The sequence below is a fragment of the Choloepus didactylus genome, chromosome 1, assembly GCF_015220235.1.
Source record: "Choloepus didactylus isolate mChoDid1 chromosome 1, mChoDid1.pri, whole genome shotgun sequence".
Taxonomy (NCBI): Eukaryota; Metazoa; Chordata; class Mammalia; order Pilosa; family Megalonychidae; genus Choloepus; species Choloepus didactylus.
In genome coordinates, this window is record NC_051307.1 from 135,993,430 (window position 1) to 136,009,750 (window position 16,321).

Sequence of the window (16,321 nt, forward strand, 5' to 3'; positions counted from 1 at the left end):
AGCTGCCATTTTGCAAGTTGTACCTACCTAGGAGTTGAGTAGGGAAAAAGCAAATTACAGTGAGAAAACAATACCACTTTTAACCATTGTCCAGTGTCATACAAAAAGAAAAGAGAATGGTTATGCAGTGTTCAGCTGGGGAAACTTGCCTTTGGGGAGCCAGTGTGGGGATTCATGGGTGGATATACAGAGATTAGGGACCATATTGTAATGATCTATTAGCAGAAGAAAGCTTGCAAATAAAGAAGGAAGAATTAAAAATTAATTAGAAGGGCCTCAATTAATAGGGAATTACAATGAAATAGGGTCCCCATGTTTGCTGGCCTCAGAAACCTGAGACGTACAACTGTGGAATGTGGTTCAGAAACCCAGCCAGCATGGGGGTGTCAGCACCAATGGGAGGGGGCTGGATGAACCCCTTCTCTCAATTCTCCAACTAGAGACAATGCCAAGAAATGAGGAAGGAACTGTGGAAATGATCACCGGAATCAGTCCTTCTTTCTCAATAACTAAAATGCTCAAATCTGGCCGTACCAGTTTCTTTTTCCAAAGGCTGTCATCTGGAATGAAATCTGCCTCATCCCTTCAATGTCAAAGCCCTCATTATCCTTCATGGGGGGTTTTTTAGTGTGTTTGAACTCCCAAAGACCAAGCAAGAAGTCTCTGCACAGCCCAACTGAGCTGCCTGAATAATGAATGCCTGTTCACACAGCCAGCAGTCATCTGCGTGACTGTGTGGCAGTGCCAGCAGCCCATGGGACAACAACAGGACAAGCTGGAGGGAGGAAAAGTGCAAGGGTGATATACCTCAGCAGAACCGAGAGTGGGAACTTCTGAAACGCGGCCCCACAGTGGGTCCCATTTCAACAAAAATACACAAAAACCGAAGAGTAGCACAGCATTGTCATAAAAGTCAGTCTTACAGTGCCAATCCAATAGCCAAGAAAAGAGTAGAGGGATAACCTTGCCAAACAGAGCTTTGACTGCCTGATTAGTTTCCAAGGGCTACTGTAACAAAGTGCCACACGCTGGGTGGCTTAGAACCACACAGCTGTATTCTCTCACAGTTCTGGAGCCACAAGTCCAATATCAAGGTGTCGTCAGGGTCATGCTCCTTCTGAAGCCTGTAGGGAAGTGTCCTTGCTCGCCTCTTCCAGCTTCTGGCAATTCCTGGAGTTCCTTCGTTTATGGCAGCATAATTCCAATCTCTGCCTTCATCTCCGCATGCCTTTCTTCCCTGTGTTTGTCTGTGTCTCTATGTCTAAATTTTCCTCTTCTTATGAGGATATCAGTCATTGGATTTAGGGTCCCCCCAAATGCAACATGACCTAAGCCTTAACTTGATTACACCTGCAAAGACCCTATTTCCAAATAAGGACACATTCACAGGTTCCACTTGGATATGATTTGGGGCAAACACTATTCAATTCAGTACACAGCCCCCACTTCCACACCCTACTTTGTTTGCTTGCCTTCACTCTCCTAATACCCACCCCCTCCCCACTCCGCCCCTCCCCCCCAAAAAATATTCAGAGCTTTGAATTCATGGCAGCAAAGCACAGGATTCATAAGACAAGGCTAAAGCAGGGTTGATGCTATGTTGCTAATGGCCTCACTTCTTAGTGGCCTGGAAAGGGGGAGGTGACAATTAGGCAAAGAAGCAGCCAGAAAGCAAAGACAAAGAAATGCTGGAGGACCACATTCTTTCTGTCCCTCCGTTTCTCTTGCAACAGATACACAAATAATTAGCCAGAGTCACTTCCGACAACCAGCCTAGAGATGCCTTGGTTTAATAAAATTCAGTTCAGTAAATGCCTCCTGAGTATAGTAGGTCCCAGGTACTAAAGTCAGGAGTGAGTGAGATGTAGATAAAGTGTCAGACACCAGGGGACTGAGGGTGAAGTTGATTCTAATAGAAGGGGAAGAGTGTTCAAGGAAGATTCCAGAAAAGAGGCAAAATTTGAACTAACCAGTAATAATGATGAGGAGGATAACAGCTAAATTTACTGAGCGTTTACACAGGTTAATTATCTGCACTAACTGCTTACATGGATTATAGAATTTAATGTAATTATAAAGTTAACTAGACAGGCAGAAAGATAAGTAGAGAAGGCACTACAGAAGGAACAGTATGATCAAAAGTAAAGAAGAGAGAAGTGTAAGTCATTTTCCAGAAATGGGAGAGAGAAGAAATAATGAGGAGGTAAGACAAGAGCCAAGACAGCACATTCCTCCAGGAAGCCCTCCCTCCTGCCAACCCCCCATTCTGATCACCACTATGCGTCTCTCCCCTTCTGCACTTAAAATGCATGCTTTGTAGGATTACATTTGACAGGAAGTCAAAATGTATTGCTTTCTCACATGACAGTCCGAGGTAAGTTGCCCAAAGCAGCACGGCAGTTCCACAAAGTCTCCAGGACCCCAGGCTCCCTCCATCTCTGCTCCCCCATTCCCAGATGAGGCCCTCATCTGCATGCTCCAGGATGGTTACCGGAGCTCCAGCAGTTACATCCATATCCACTGAGCAAGAAGGAGACGTGGAAAATAGGGTCCAAAGGAGGCGCCAGCTGACGTTTAAGGGAGTTCCTCAGAAGCTGCCACAGAACAATCCCTCACAGCATTGACCAGAATTAGGCACTTGCCACAGGTAGCTGTAAGGGAGGCTGAGAGATGAGTCATTATTCTGGCTGCCATGTGCCCCGCTAAAAACTGGGAATTCTATTACTGAGGCAAAAGGGAAGAACAGATATTGAGGGACAACCACACCAGCCTCGGTCCACAGTAACTTAATTTCTTATTTCTAGAACATGTGCTTTGTGTCAACTAGATCATAAATTCCTTCTACTCTTGTATGTGTTTCACAGCATCTAGTATACACCAAACATCCAACAATAACATTGGAAAAGAATTCACAAATAACAGATGAAACAAATTATTAAAACCTTGGTAGCGTATACAGGTGCTAACTATTTTCATGACTGACCAACACATAAATGGTGTAACCATAAGATAATGAAACTGATTTCTTTTTCCAGTATGCATCAAGGGAAGATACAGACTTTTTAAAAGCCATGACAATAATACAATAAGAAACAGATTTTTTTTAACAAACAAAGAAACTTTATACACTCAAAAATCAGTCTTCCGCGGAACATATAACGAGGATGAACCTTGAGGGCATTATGTTGAGTGAAGTTAGCAAAAAAAAGGACGAATACTATATGGTCTCACTAATATGAACTAACATTAATGAGCAAACTTTGAGAGTTAAAAGATGATAACACAGGCTACCAGGAGACAGAAAGATAGTAGAGATCAGGCATTTGATGCTGAAGGACTACAGAATGTTCAGCAGGCTTGATCGTATAGATCCAGAAATAGGTAGCATAATACTGTATGATGGTAGCACAATATTGTAAGTACAATGAACAAAGATGTCTGTAAGTAAAGCTGAAAGAGGTGGGATAGGGGAGTTTATGACACCAGAGGTAAAGATAGAAGATAAAGACTGGAACTGTTTAACTTAGCAAAAACTGGAGTGTTCAATGATTGTGACTAAATGTACAAATATAAAACTGTTCTTGGAAAGGGGATGGTATTGGGCAAAAAATATAACCAAAGCAAACTGGAGTCTATGGTCAACAGTAACATTGTAATATGCAATGTGTATGAGAGAGGGATATAAGGGAGGGATATGGGATTCTTGGTAGTGGTGTTGTTGTCTGACTCTACTATTATATTGTATGACATTTTATTTTTCTTTTTATTATCTTTTTTATTATTCATTAAAAAAACTTTTTTTTGTAGTAATCAATATGTTCAAGTGCTGACTGTGGTAATAAATGCACAACTGTATGATGATACCATGAACAACTGATTGTACACTGTGGATAATTATATGGTATGTGAATATAGCTCTATAAAATTGTATGGAAAAATATAAACAGGGATAAAAGTGCTGGAGAAAACATGGAGAGAAGGATGTACGTATTTATTGTTGGTTAGGAGGCAGAATGGTATAGTCTTTCTGGAAGACAGTGTGGTGGTTCCACACAAAGCAAAGTATGTGGGGGCCATAAGGTACTGCAACCTCCTTAGGGGACATATACTTGGAGGATCTGAGAGCAGGGACATGAATGGACATTTGCACACTGGTGTTTATGGAGACAGTATGCATGGTTTGCAATGGGTGGAGGTGGCTTAAGGGTACATCACTGAGGAACAGAATGGTGAGCTGTTGTGTGTGCATACGATGAAATATTGAGCTACTGCAAGGAGTGAAGCTGTGAGACACTCAACGAAGTGAATGGAACCTGTAGACAGCACTTTGATTGAACTATGCCAGAAACAAAGGCAAACACTATAATGCCTCACCAATATGGACTAACTACAATGTGTAAACTCAGAATTGAACCTTAGAGCACAGCTTATCAGGGGAATGCTTATTGTAACGGTCCCTAGATTGTAAGCTCTTACAGCAGTCACATCTATTCCTGAATTGTAATGGCTATCTCCAGATTCTGAGATGCTGATCCCTTTGTGTATAACCTGAGCTATCCCTGGAACTTTGGGTATCTGTGCAACACCTGGAATTCAGAGCTAGAACTCCGCAGATATTAATGTCAGTATTATCACATATGGCAACCGTTAAAAAAGCTGAAAAAGAGTCCAGACTTCAACTAGAGATGAATGAAGCAGATGCGGTTAGAACTAGGGCAAATCAGGCCAAAGGGTAAAGGACAACACTGACTGCATTTTAAAACCTCAAATTCCATGTGAGACCAAAGGAAGAGCTGTTTAGTTGGTGCAAGATCTGTATTTCCTAAATAATTTAACTCTCACAGTTTGTTCAAATACCATAATTACATGGAACTTTTAATAGGAAGTGAGACCTGGTAGGTTTGCATAGGTTAGTGTGAAATAGCGACACATCCCAAAGTAATTTGGACAGAGAATAAAAATATATATGCAGGGGCCCCCTGAGGAGCTGGGGGAAAATGTGGAGTGTTGGGCTTCCTCACGTGGATTGTTGCTGATGTTCTCACAAACATTGAGGACTGGCGGTTTAGAATCTCAAGCCCTCTATCATGGAACCTGCCCTTATGGAGCTCATTACTGCAAAGGAGAGGCTAAAGCTGCTTATAATTGTGCCTAAGAATCTCCCCGAGTACTTCTTTGTTGCTCAGATGTAGCCTTCTCTCTCTAGCTAAGCCAATTCGGCAGGTGAACTCACTGCCCTCCCCCATACGTGGGACCTGACTCCCAGGGGTATAAATCTCCCTGGCAACGTTAGATATGACTCCTGAGGATGAATCTGAACCTGACATCATGGGATTGAGAACATCTTCTTGACCAAAATGGGATGCAAAATGAAATAAAGTTTCAGTGGCTGAGAGGTTCCAAATGGAGTCGAGAGATCACTCTGGTGGGCACTATTATGCACTATATAGATAACCCTTTTTAGGTTTTAATGCATTGGAATAACTAGAAGTAAATACCTGAAGCTATCAAACTGTAACACAGTAGCCTTGACTCTTGAAGACAATGGTACAGAAACGTAAACTCCCAAGAGGCAACAGTGTGATTGTGAAAGCCTTATGGATCACACTCCCTTTATCCAGTGTATGGATGGATGAGTAGAAAAATGGAGAAAAATAGAGTTGGGGGGTTATATGGGTGTTCTTCTTTACTTTTATTTTTTATTATTTTCACTTTTTCTGGTATAAGGAAAATGTTCAAGAACTAGATTGAGGTGACGAATGCACAACTGTATGATGGTACTGTGAACAATTGATTGTACACTTTGGATGACTGTATGGTTGTGAATATGTCTCAATAAAACTGAATTTTAAAAAAAGTCAGTCTTCACCTTCAATGTAATCTTCACAGTTCTCGGCACATTCTCTTTTACAATAACCAGTGGTATTGAGTATTCCATCTTTTGAGGGTGTGTTTGGAATTTGGAAACATGAAAAAGTGATTCAGAACAAAGTCTGATGAAAAATAAGGTAGATGATCAAGCTGGATTATACCATTTTAGGTTTAAAAAAAAAAGTATAGCAGTAAAGAAACTGGTCTACATTTCTCATATGTTTATAAAATGCCTGTTGAATGTGATTCCTAAAATCTTTTTGAGAATGGTGAATTAGCTGAATGTTATATTGTTTGGTTATTTTCCATGTTATATTGTTTCTGTAGAATAATAATATGGAAAAAGATAAGTATATTAACAGAATATTTGTATATATGCATGCATACCTGTGTATTTAGGCAAACACACATACACCACTATTATTTAAAAACAGGATCACCCTCCATGGATAAGCAAAATTCATACCAATCCAGGCCTTCCATAACATAAAGCATTTCCTGGGCTCATCATTATCTCAGCTAGTAACCAAAAAACAAGCCAAAACAAGCCAACAAAAAGAAAATACTCTGATAATGAAGTAAAGATATAACAACAATATAATCAGTTTAAATCATATAATGATGTTTTTGAAAGAAACTGAAGGCAATTTACAGGCATCAGTTTTCCTAAGGGAAAACTCAGACCACATCTCTCCTCCCAGCGAATCTTGGCTGATCAGGCAATGCTGAGCCATTATTTGCTATGTGGTGAATTTTATGTTAACCACAAGGAAAAAACTGAATCAATTATGTTTCTTAAAATGGACACGGCACCTCACATCTTCCTAGCACTTTACCAACATGGATAAATGAAGCCCCCGGTGGCCCCGGGGAGAGGGAAGCATGGGGTCACACTCTCACCCAGGGAAGGAGACAGAGAGGGAGGAAGGTCAAATCAAATGCCCTCAGTTCTGTGGGGAGGTAGGGTCAGCGCCGGCATCAAGGTGAGAACTCGGCGGTTGGAGTGGGAAGTTCTACAGCCAGAACACTCAAGCCTTCCACCCCCACTCCTCCTATCGCCTTCAGAGAACGGTGGTCTTCAAGTTGAGTCGCCCCACTGTCTGAGGCAGTGTGGAGAATGTGTTTTCAAGTCAAATATCTATCAATCAACACACATTGATTTTCTTTAATTATCTCCACGGAGCAGACTTGACTCGGAAGAGCTTGTGTGATTGGAAAAATGTATCACGTATTTGTCGGGCATGTATAATTTACGAAGGCGTTTTCATTCCAGGTCTACAGTCCAAAGCAGGCAGTTTCTGTTATTAACATGTTATTAGATATATCCTATAAAGATTTGCAGACTTTCGGTCACTTACATAAAAGCAAAAGAGACACTACATAAATTTTTACTCGTTCTTAACCTCAGAGGACTGATTTTCACACCACCCCGTGAATCCATTCCAAGGAACCGTGGGATACAATAACTCTATCAAAATATTATTACTATAATCAAACTCTTTGGTTTAAAATAAGCATGCTTTAGATGGATTTCTACTTTATTGAGATGTGTTGCAAGGATTTCCTCCCCATGCACAATGCTTGCGGATTCTGATATTAAACACAACAGAAATTCTCTGAGATTTTTATTATCAATATATGCTCCTGATTTGGAGGCAGACAATCTATTTTACAGGTAACTGACTTAAAAGTAATGAAAAATACATAATTCATGAGGCAATATGCCCTTTCCATTAAGCATCACTTACTAAGTAATATTAAATTTATATATGTCCAAACAACATGTAGGGATTTCTATTAAATTGGTAAGATAATTATACTTAACTTTGTACTTCTTATTACGTATAGTAAAAATGAAGCAAGAATAAATAGACATATATCTCCATTCGTAAAGTGGGATAAACAGGTGTTAGTGCAAGTGACCTGATTCTGTTTTTTATCTCTGCAGTTCTAATTTCAGATTAGTCAGTGATAGTTCATAAATACGTATTAATCATATGTCCCAGGAACCGTACTCAACAACCAGCAAAGAATGAGACCCCAACACAGTGTGTGGGGTCAGGGAAGTCGTCCTTGAAGATGCTCTTGGGGTTTAGGGCTGAAGGGAGGCTAAGGGTAGGAGCCAGCCAGAGGCCACAGCACCTGTGAGGACCCCACGTGGGAGGGGACAGGGACAGAGGTGGGGGAGGGGAGACACCTGGGGCTGGGAGCTGCAGGGCTGCAGGGCTCAGGCCACGGGGAGAACCATAGGAGGCCAGCGGAGGGTTTCAGGCACGGGGTTAGCAGGAGCCGGAAGGGCCTCAGGGGGAACGCAGAACAAATCACTGTGAGCGAAAAGGCCCAGAGAGTCCAGCTGTTCTTCAAAACCTATCTTGAATCTGAGTTTGAGGTGATGTTTTGAAACTGAAGAAGAAAGGAGAGGTCACCTTCTCAAAACTGCATGACACAAACCCAGATTCTGTGGACTGTTTTTCACATGCAATCTTACTACATTTCTCCAAAGTGGATATGAGAAATAGTGGAATAAGGGAGAGGGGCAATTAACTGCTTTATTATTAAATATTTCCCATCTACCAAAAGTCATAGAGAAACAACAAATACCGTCATGCCCGCTATTTGTTTCTTTTTCTTTTTAGAATTAAAATATTACAGGCATAAACTAATCCCCCCTGCCTTCTCCAGAGATCATTATCCAGAAATTATTTTGTATTCTTCCTGTACATTTTATTCTAAGTGTATATATGATATGTACATATCATATGTATATATATATATATATAAAAAATATGTAGTTGTACTATGTGTTTTTAAACTTTGGTTTTATAGTGTATGTATGATTCTAAAACTTGCCTTATTTCATCTAATATGTTTTAGAGAGATATTCATTTTGATCCATAGAGTTCTAGGTCTTTCATTTTAACTGCTGTATGAATATTGTATGATTATAGCCCAATGTATTTACTCTCCTATTGGTGGATATTTAGGTATTCCATAAACCACCACCACGCCCCCTTTTTTTTTGTCTAACAAACAATGCAGCAATGAACATCCTTGTGTTTATCTATCTCCCGATGTACATGTGTGAGAGTTTCCCTGAGGGATATTTATGTAAACTGTTTTAGCACATTGGGGGAAAGTAGTCTATTAGGCTACTTTGCTAGTAGTGATAATAATGACAATGATACGTTCAGGTTACAGGGAAGTTCAAAATCCCCGTTTTTAGGACTTACATATACTAGAATACATTAAATCACTTGTATTGAAATTAAGAATGGGCTTGTAAAGGTCAACCAGAATTTGATCAAGTTTTTAGTTCAGTGACTGATGCTCTAAAGGGTCTGATCTAAGTGGGAAATTTGGTTGAAAGAGCTGAGTGTTTCTAATTGAAGATATATGCCAAGAAGACCTAAATAGCAAGGGAAACGGGAATAGATGCACTGAGAAAAAAAAATTCTTGACAGGTTCAGGTTAGCGTCTCATTGAACAATCTTCCCAAATCCCTAAGGCTCATGCAACATCAAGAATTGCACAGAATTAATGGTAGAAGGATGAGATTTTCAGTCTGATTTTTTTTAAATCTTTCTTTCTAAAAATTAACATTTCAAGGCCAAGGCTGGAGTGAGGACTTCCATTCACATCTTACTGCTGTTTTGTTTTTTTTTTCATCATCACTCACTGACAGCCCTCAGACAGCCAACCTTGTCAGAACCTGCCCTTTGACTAAGTGAACCAAGAAAGAAATCCTTCTAAACTGTACAGCAGTCTCATGTGGGTGAGTGGCAAGACTTCGATGGGAAGAAATTAAGTACAGGATCCATCCCCTCTGATGCTGGCTAAGGGCAAAGGTCTCAGATCTCACCATGTGCCCACAAAACACAGAAGGATACTTTCCAGCAGCCTCAAGAGGCCCCGTGGTCGAGCCCTCACTCTGCCACTGCTCTTACCATAATCCAGGAGTACCAGCATATACTTAGAGCCAGAGGAGCACTGACATTTTTGATTTATAAACAACTTATAAATTTAAACCCTAAGTTAACCCTAAATAAAACCCCTTATGTTGCAGAAATAGAAGCCCATCGATACTAAATGTCTTGCACAGGGTCACCCAGGAAAACCAATGGCAAAACTAGGACACCAAACTCTCCACTTCATGCTCTTCATCCTCCACTAGGTGGCTTCTACATCATGCTAATATATCATGCTAATTCACTCTGCTTTTTTTCTTGTTTTCAATTTCTCTTTTATTTTTCTTTATTAGAGAAGTTGTGGATTTACAGAACAATCATCCATAATATATAGGATTCCCATACACCAACCTGTTATTAACAACTTGCATTGGTGTGGAACCAATCAGTCAATTGCTACAATTGATAGCCTATTTATAATTGCACTGTTAACTTATAGTCCATGGTTTAACCTAAGTTTCACTGTTTGTGCAGTTTAGCACCATGGATTTTTTTTTAATATTTTTATTCTGTTACCATATATATAATCTAATATTTCCTCTTTTAATTATATTCAGGTGTATATTTCAGTGCTGTTATTTATGTTCACAATATTGTGCTTCCATTACCAAAACAATACCATCATTCCAAATAGGAACCCTGTATATTTTAAGCCTTAACTTCCCATTCCCTATCCCCACCAAGTTCCCTGGTAACCTATATTCTAAATTCTGACTCTGTGCGTTGCTTATTCCAATTGTTTCAAATCAGTGAGATCATAAAATATTTGTCCTTTTGTGACTGGGTTATTTCAGTCAATATGATGTCTTCAAGGCTCTTCCATGTTGTTGCATGTATCATGACTTCATTCCTTTATACAGCTGAATAATATTTCATTGTATGTATATACCACATTTTATTTACCCATCTATCAGTTTATGATCACTTGGGTTGCTTCTATCTTTTGGCAATTGTAAATAATGCTGCTATGAACATCAGTGTGAAAATATCTGTTTGAGCCCCTGCTTTTAATTCTACTGGGTACATACCTAATAGTGGGATTGCTGGAACAAATGGCAGTTCTATACTTCATTTTCTGAGGAACTGCCAAACTGTCTTCCATAGCAGTTGCACCATTTTACATTGCCCCCTGCAATGAATGTGTGTTCCTGCTTCTCTAAATCCTCTCCAACACTTGTTATTTTCCATTTTTTTTAATAGCAGCCATTCTAATTAGTGTGAAATGGTATCTCATTGTGGCTTTGATTTCCATTTCCCTAAGGCTAATGATATTGAGCATTTTTTTCATGTGCATTGTGGCCATTTGTTTATCATCTTTGAAGAGATACCTGTTTAAGTCTTTTGTCCATTTTTTTAACTGGGTTGGTTGTCTTTTTTATTGTGAAGTTGAGGATTTCTTCATATATTCTGGATATTAAACCTTTATTGGATACGTGATTTCCCCAAGTATTTTCTTCCATTGTGTAGGTTTTCATTTTATTTTCATGATAAAGTCCTTTGAGGAACAAAAGTTTTTAATTTTAATGAGGTCCCATTTATCTGTTTTTTTCTTTTGTGACTTGTGCTTTGGGTGTAAAGTCTAAGAAGCCATTGCCTAACACAAGGTCCTGAAGATGCTTCCCAATGTTTCTTCTAGGAGTTTGATAGTTCTGGCTCTTATATTTAGGTCTTTGATCATTTTAAGTTGATTTTTGTATATGGTGGAGGTAGGTGTCCTCCTTTTTTTCTTTGCAAATGGAGATCCAGTTTTCCCAGTACCATTTGTTGAAGAGACGATTCTTTCCCAATTGAGTGGTCTTTGCCACCTTTTCAAAAATCATTTGGCCATAAATGTGACAATTGATTTCTGAGGTCTCAATTCTATTCCATTGGTCTATATGTCTGCCCTTGTGCCTGTACCATGCTGTTTTGATTACTGTGGCTTTATAATAAGTTTTTAAATCGGGAAGTGTGAGTCATCTAACTTCATTCTTTTTCAAGGAAGCTTTAGCTATTTGGGGCCACTTACACTTCCTTATAAATATGATGATTGGCTTTTCCATTTCTGTAAAGGAGATTGTTGGAATTTTGATTGGGATTGCCTTGAATCTGTAAATTGCTTTAGGCAGGATTGACATCTAACAATATTTAGTTGACAAAACTTTTCAGCAATGGTACTTTAGGTCTTAATTAGAAAGTTTCTGTGGCAGATTATATTAATATTCTCTTACATTTGTTCTGCTTCCCTGTGAGTGGCTTATATTTTCTGCCCCATTGACCTCAGGGCTGACCATATAACTTGCTTTTGCCAATGACATGTGAGTGGAAGTGAAGCATGCCACTTCTGAGTAGAAGCTTTAAAAGCCATTGCATATTTCCTCCATCTTTTTTCCCTCTGCTATAAGTCCACATATCCTAGATAGGAACTGTTCCTTCTTAGAACAAAGAAGACACAAGCAGAAGAGCGGAACCTGCCTCACAATCAACATATTGTGAAGGAAAAATAAACCTTTGTTGTCATAAGCCACTAAGATATTAGGATTCTTTGTTATTGTAGCATAACCTGGTAGGGCTGACTGTTCTAGTTCCCAAGGAAAAACAACAACAAAACAACAAATGCTTGGTTAGTCAAAAAAAAAAAAAAACTCATTTAAAAATCTGGGTGAAGAGAACAATCTAATATGTTATTTTTGAAGATGGTAAGTCATAATTCACTCATTTTTTTCCTTTCATTAACTCACTTCTACATTGCATCATTGCACAGCACTTCCTTTACAAAACCAGTGTAAAAAGTTGGCTGTGGGATCTCTAATAGATGCTTATGCTCCTCAAGAACATATGTCTCATACAGAAGGAATCAAGACCTGTGAACATGAAACAGAGATGCTCTAGCTCAGCATCAATTGCTCATAACTCTTCTGGCTCCTGGAAAGGAAGCTAAAAGAGTAGGATCAATAGAGGAGCCCTATATACCAAGAGCCAAAACTTTAGGGGCTAAAGGCTCAGGCACTTTTCTTACACCAAGCCACGATGGAGTCATCCAACAACTACTGCCTCCGAGGCCAGCATGCCATTGTCCACATGAATCCAGCAATAAAGTCCATTCTGCTGGGTTAGGAGGCAGAATGGCCTTCAGCAGAGCAAGCCACTGGCCTCCCTTCCACCTGAGGCAGTCTACAGGGCAACTCCTCATTTGACTAATATTTGCTGACTCCCTACCAAATGCAGGGCATTGTTAGGCTCTGAGAGTATAAAAAACAAAACAGACAAGGTCCGGAACTTCAATTAATTTACATTTACATTTTAGTGGTGGAAATAGACAAAAAACAAAAATAATAATAAATAAGCACAGATTTTTGTGAAAAAAAATATGGAAAAAAATTGCTATAATAGGGAACCACAGCACAAACTGTTTTAGATAGTAAAAAGCCTTCACACAACATGACATTTTAGCTGAACTCAGAAGGATATGATGAAATCAGCCATACAAAGAAAGAGCTGGGGAAAATGTGTCCCAAGCTGTGAGGAAAGGAATTTCAAAGACTGATGGGTATAATAGAGCATGGCATGTCTGAGGAACAGATAGGCTTTTAGGAAAATGGACTTGTGATTTGGATCCTAGGACCAGACTCAGCATCAGAATAACCCAGACTGAGCCAGGGACATGGAGTACACTGTGGGGAAACAGGTTTTCTAGAATGCTGAAAGACTAGAGGCAGACATATTTTTTCAGGCATAAGTGAACACTAACTCCCCTCCAATGAGGACGTAACTTTGCTGATGCTGAATTTGGTTCAGACCTGGAAAGTCCATGTGTACACAAATGTACACAAAGTACACATATGTTGGGATAAATTTTGATGTGAGCCCTATGTATAAAAGACCTGTGGTCCACCAAAAAAAAAAAAAAAAACTGGCTGCTTTCTTAGAACCAGCAGGACCTTATCTGTTCTGTGCAATGAGAGAAAAGTCCTCGCAATATACACTGCATTTGCTCCTGTCCTCTGTGGCCACCCTTTCTGTGTAAAGTTCCTGGTTCTAGACTACCAATCAAGACATGCATGTGTATATATGTGTACTCTTGTTGCCAACCCATAACCCGCTTGACACACTGCAAGAGGCAGGTGTGGCTGCTGCCAGTGAGGGCCAGTTGGAGTGGATGAGACAAAGTTAGAGGTATGGGTCAGGGACAAGGTCACACAGGGTTTCTCGTCCACGGGAAGACATTCAGGCTTTATTCTGAAATACAATAGGAAGGCTTTAGAAAGGGAAAGTCTTTGGAAGGTGTGTTGTCTGATGTATGTTTGATTCAGATCCCCCTGGCTGCTGTGTGTGGAGCAGGTTGGAAGAGGCGGTGGAGAGACTGGCGAGGGGTCTCAGTTGAAGTGGGCCAGGCAGGAGACAAAAGTGGCACAGACCGGAAGTAGACGGTTTTGAGAGATATTTGACAGGACATGGTGACAGACTGATATGGGAGAAGGGAAAAAAGAGAAGAATGGAGAATGATTTCTAGGGTTTGGGGTTTGAACAACTGGATACATAACAGGGCCATTTACTGAAATGATGAAGAATGTTGAGCTAAGAGACAGATTTGGTGGGAAAAAGGAGAGGAAATGAGGAGTTCATTTCTGGCCACATCACGTTGGCAAAACTTGTAAAATATCCAGTGGTACCATGCAGGCAGTTGAACATACCAGCTTGGAGTTCACGGGGAAGAACCGAGCTGTGGGTCTGAATCAGGTGTGACCGAGACATTGATGATGGGGAGAAAACAGGTTTCACATATTGCTGAGAAGCCATTCTTCTAGAACCACAAATTTGTTTTTCTCAAATAAACCTAGAACAAAAAGCCACTACAAAGTACCTTAATGGTTTCTGATTTAAAATTTGGGTTTATGAATTTATGTAGAAATGGAGTTGTGGAATAAAGTTAGTGAGGTCATTAATAGTGCTGGAGGGCTCACATCAGCTTAGTACTTAAATCCAATCTCCTACCCCAGACATAGTCTAATATATACAATTTCTTATAACAGAAATATAGTGAATAAATGCAATTCCCTACAACAAATATGTAAAACAAGCTTTGCAGTAACCATAGCCTCAAGGTGAAAGATTTTATTCCATAGATGATTACAATAAACCTCAGCAGTAAAAAAAAGTGAAATATCCCAGGAGATTTCTTTACCTTCCCAGCAAACAAACCAGCCAGAAATTCAATTTCACAAAGAGAAGAGTAAGTATGTATAAATCTAACCTTAACAGGACTTTTAACCTACCTGGCTGGTACACTTTATTGTTGGTGCCTTTATGGTAAATATTTGTAAATATTCTTCAACCTTGTCCCTTAGCTTTACAGCAAAAGATAGGAAATAACCCAGTGCTTTGCATTCTCAAATACGCTTGTGTCAAAAATCCTCTTCCTCTCAAGATTTCTCAGTAAATACTATTTCTCATTAAATTCCATAGCCTACAATTTCCACTACAGTGCTATCCAAGGTTGACTCAAAGAACTTTGGATTATGATAATCTTCTACTTTACAATGGACTGGATGAAGTCACCTGGAGATCTGGTATAGACATGGAGAAGAAGGCCTGGAGCTGGACCCTAAGGAACTCCAAGGTTAGAGGCCAAGTCCAAAGGGGGATATGATGAGAGAGACCCAGAGGAGTGAAGAAGGAAGAATATTAGGAAATGTGGTGCCAGATAAGTTGTTACAGGTACTTGCTGTTTTTGCTGCCCAGTGTCCAATCCCTTTCTTATGTAATAGGACCCCAAGTATGCTTTAGGAGAGCCACTCTTCCCACACTCTAAATGCATGTGATTTGAGTGAAGCCAGTTCTTCCTTAAGTGCTAGGGGTAAAGCACTGAGCCTAGCTGAGATCAATACATGCATTCCACCCTCCCGGCCACAGTGGTGGATTCAGTGTTTAGGACTCTAATCCCAGGTCTTCTTGGCCAAGGCATATCCTTTCCTGTGGAGAGCCGTCTCCCGGGACGGGCATAGCGCATGCACTGTAAACCTGCTCCAAAGTCCCCCCGCCCATTGAGTGGTGCCAAGATGGCGCCCACATCCTGCTTCCGGCTTCTGATGTATGTAACCACCCGCTGTATTCACCAATCATGCTTGTGTGCGTGGCGTTAGCCCATTGGATACACGCAAGGTTTATAAGAAAGTTCCCGGGCAAAGCTCGGGGAGACAGCCCACAAGGAGCCGTACCTGACGGCCGCATCGAGGTTGTTCTCCCCCGAGGTGTCTCGCCCCGGGTGGAACCTGTAAAGATGATGATTGCCTAGTTCCAATAAAAGTTTATCTGCTTCACCACTGTGGGTCCCGAGTGATCACAAGTGCTCCGGGTAAGATACTGTCCGTGCCCTCTCTCCCCCTGTCTCTCTGGTCCCCATCGCCGGCCGACCGAGGACTCGAGGCGGGGCGGAGAGAGCGCCGGACAAGTGGTGGCCCGTACGGGGAACTTCGAACCCGCAACCTCATTCGCGTTCCCCTCGA